We start from the raw sequence: 4191 nt of genomic DNA on the forward strand, positions 1-4191 counted from the left end.
GATTTTTTCCATTGGAAAAGACATTAATTCAAAGGCTCACTCTCCAAGGTTGTTAGAAGGAATATTATCAGGTGCCTAACCACAAACAGCCATCTGCTCTTATCTCTGATACTTGCCTCCACCTACAGCAGAGATCAAAGGCTTCCAGGGAATGAGAAGCCATAGACCCCAGAGACAGCTATCCCAAAACTTGACAAGGCCTGTATACCTACAAATACTGAACTTTCCTTGTCTCTATCTAACACTTACTTGTTCTTTATCAACTTTTCCCAAACTTTGTGTATACAGCCCAACTGTTAATTGATGAAGGTATATAAGAAAACCTTTATATTACCATTAATACTGTTTTTATGATTTGTTTTGAAATTTAGAAGAAATGGATTGAAATCTAGTTAGGAGAGGCAACTCCGGTCTCAAAATGGAGAGCTATGACCCAAAGGAACCAGAGCAGTTGAGAAAACTGCTTATTGGTGGTTTGAGCTTTGAAACTTACAGATGATACAATTTAAGAGAACATTTTGAGAAATGGGGGATGCTCACAGATTATGTGGTGATGAGACCCCCAAACAAAACATTCCCAGGGCTTTGGGCTTTGGTTTTGTGACTTATTCCTGTGTTGAAGAGAGGGATGCAGCAATGTGTGCTCAACCACACAAAGTTGACTGGCAAATGGTGGAATCAAAGAGAGCTGTTTCTACAGAGGATTCATTCAAGCCTGGTGCCCATCTAACAGTGAAGGAAATTTCTGTTGGTGGTATTAAAGAAGATACAGAAGAATATAATTTGAGAGATGACTTTGAAAAGTATGGCAAAGCTGAAACCATAGAAGTTGTGGAAGATAGGCTGAGTGGGGAGAAAAAGAGGATTTGCTTTTGTAACTTTTGATGATCATGGTAGTTGATAAAATTGTCGTTCAGAAATACCACACTACTAATGAGCATAATTGTAAAGTGAAAACTGCCCTTTCTAAACAATAAATGCAGTCTATGGTTCACAAAGAGGCCGTGGAGGTGGACCTGGCAACTTCATGGGTTGTGGAGGAAACTTTGGCCATGGTGGAAACTTTGGTGGAAGAGGAGGCTATGATGGAGGTGGCAGCAGAAGTAGTTATGGAAGAAATGATGCTGGATATAACGGATTTGGAGGTGATAATGGCAACTATGGCACTGGTCCTATAGTAGTAGGGGAGGCTATGGTGGTGGTGGACCAGGATATGGAAACCAAGGTAGTAGTGGATATGGTCATGGTGGATATGATGGTTACAACCAAGTGGGCAGATTTTGTTGGCAACTAAGATTTTGGAAATTACAGTGGACAACAGCAGAAAAATTATGGACCCATGAAGGGGGGCAGTTTTGGTGGAAGACGCTCAGGCAGCTCCTATGGTGGTAGCTATGGATCTGGTGGTGGAAGTGGTGGATATGGCAGAAGATTCTAAAAACTCAGCAGAAAAGGGCTACAGTTCTTAGCAGGAGAGTGAGTTGTTGTCAGTAAACCTGCAGGTTACTTTGAGACAGTGGTCCCAAATGCATTAGAGGAACTGTAAAATTCTGCCACAGAAGGAACGGTCACCCATAGTCAGAAAAGTTACTGCAGCTTGAACAGGAAACCCTTCTTGTTCAGGACTGTCCCAGCCAGTTTGCAAATAGTGCAGATATTCATGCCATGTAGTGTCAAATATATGTACATTCCTGACGTCTTTTATCTGTTGTAGCTTTGTCTTTTTCATTACATCACGTATATTGCCCTGTAAACTGTGGTATTGGTACCAGGAATAAAAAATTATATAATTTTTAAATTAAAAAATTGCAAAAGGAAGATGTTTAGAAGTTAAGATAGTTTGTCCTGAATGTGGTTACCCGCTAACTTAACAAAAACTACTAACTATGCTGATAGAAATGGAAATAACTATAAAAACATGGCCATCTGTAACTGCAGCTGGCACACAGAAAACTTACTTATAAAACTCTTATTGTCCTTGGGGCCTCTGGAATTTTTTAGATGGTAATTGTAATTTAAAGCATTGTGTTCTTACAACTTTTGGCCCTGATTAAACCTTAAGGTAACAGCTTTCAACTGCACAACTCTCAGAAACCAAATAAATAATAGTACATGAGTACAAGAGTACTATGTACATAATAGTACATAGTACTATGTCTAATAGTACATTAGACATAGTACATAGTACTATGGTCTAATATTACATAGACCATAGACAATAGTACAATAGTACTTTCAATGGGAAGTAAATGGGCCATAGAACATAGAAAGTAATCTTGTGGTCAGATTATGGAAACTGAAAAGATGTATGGAATGCCCTCAAACTGTAAGTGAATGTTATACTAAATGCAAAATATAGAAAAGTGAGGTAGGAAACAAAACTCGGATTGTGATAGATGGTAGGTTAGAAATGATGTTTTTCTTAATAAAGGCCCATAGGAGCTAATTGCCTCCTATTTACCTTTCACCTTAGAGAAAAAAAAGTTTGGCCTAGATTTTCACCCAAGGTTACGGTCCTTCCCCATCCCCAATGGTCCATCCTTCAGCAAGACAAATGTTCACATTGACACTTCTTAGGAGTATGACTTCGCAGCACCATGGGACCATGTTATCCACCAAAAGGTTGGTCATCAGTGCATCCTTTGGAATGACTTAGGACCAAAAGAGGGACATGTAGACAAAAAGCCACATACTAAACCTGACAAGTTCAGGGGAGGCCTGCATTGGCAGCCTTACAAACTCAAGCGACCTAACCAACCACGTAGAATGGCCTGGAAGTATGGTTTTAAAAGGCAATTTATGGCATACAGTCATGTCCCTAGGCTAGGCTCTCCCGACAAGTCAGTCTTTAGAAGAGACAAATCCCTGTCATTGTTACTACCATGTTAACTATCCTGTACCCACCCACATGTTTTTATTCAATTCCAGAGGTTTCTCCACTTTGCTTTCTTCTGCCTCCCTAATTCATCACCAATGGATTATATGCAATGCCCTTACACCCCCCTTTTGATTGTAGTGTATAAAATAAGGTACAAAACTGCCCTTTTCCAGAGCATTTCCTCCAATCCATTGAGGTTTTGCTTCCAGGCAGTTGTCACCAGTTTGGCTCAAATAACCTAAAAAATTCTGACAAGTTTGGATGTTTCTTATGTTGATAACCCAGAATGGGAGGCACATCAGCATAATAACCTGCACTGCAGTTAAGAGTTGGGCTCACAAGCGGACCTTGATAAATTGTTGGACTTGAGTATTGGTTTCTTTATTATGCAAGTGTGACTGTGTGCAACAAGGCCCAAGTCCCTACCCTACTCTGAGGTCCCATCTCCCCGAAAGATTGTCTTTGTAATAAGGACTGCACCATCGATCCTCTTATGAACCAGCACCTGGCTTAATGTGCCTGGAGGAATCATTCGCTGGTTTGTTAAATGAGTAAATGACTGGCTCTGATAAAGGAACTCAAGAGTTGAAGATTTTAGCCTTAGTTGATAGGCTTACATGATTAATGCATGTGGAAAGCCAGTATTCCAGAACTGGAATGCATGACTCCAGGAGGTCCAAGCAACTCAACGTTTGTGCCCCAGGGGGTTGGGTTTGCAAGTGGGTGGAGATGGTATCACGGCTGCACTACAACTCTTACCCATTTAACCTTTTCCCCAAACCTCTTACCTACCCTTTCTTCTCCTTATAAAAAGGTCAGCTTGAGATGAAATGTGAAGATGGTTTTTGAAGGTACATAACCCACCCTCTTCTCAGATCGCAGGCCATAAAGCACCCAATAACAATTCTACCCTTGTCTCTGCTTATTGGTTCTGGTAAGTGACAGGCAGCCAAATGATGACTTTTCCAGTTTCATCTCCATGACATGACTGCAGCTAGTCATAAATGTGTTATGGTATTTACATAGAATAATTACGCTAATAGAGATAAAATAGAAAGCAGTTTTAAGTTTCAGAATTCAATAATGTTTTTAGACCTGCCATTTAAATTCCTGTTCTAACATTTCTTGAATTTTTCTTTCAAATATATAAATTTTACAGAAAGCCTTGTTACCCCTACCAAAACTAAGCAGTGAGAGAGAAAAAAACAGGTGTTTTATTAAAAGGAAAATACTAGATTTGACATTAGTTGTTTGGTGTGTGCCCCCCCCAATCAATTACAGGTCTGCAATTCCTTATCAGCAATTTTGAGATT

At 39.8% G+C, this 4191-nt stretch overlaps 1 pseudogene; it reads left to right on the forward strand.

Annotated features, from left to right (window-relative positions):
- The first annotated feature begins 418 nt into the window (after positions 1 to 418).
- On the forward strand, positions 419 to 1438 carry LOC123822757 (annotated as a pseudogene).
- The last annotated feature ends 2753 nt before the right edge of the window (positions 1439 to 4191 follow it).

This window comes from Phyllostomus hastatus, unplaced genomic scaffold, assembly GCF_019186645.2.
Source record: "Phyllostomus hastatus isolate PE091 unplaced genomic scaffold, TTU_PhHast_1.1 phas_contig_41, whole genome shotgun sequence".
Lineage (NCBI taxonomy): Eukaryota > Metazoa > Chordata > Mammalia > Chiroptera > Phyllostomidae > Phyllostomus > Phyllostomus hastatus.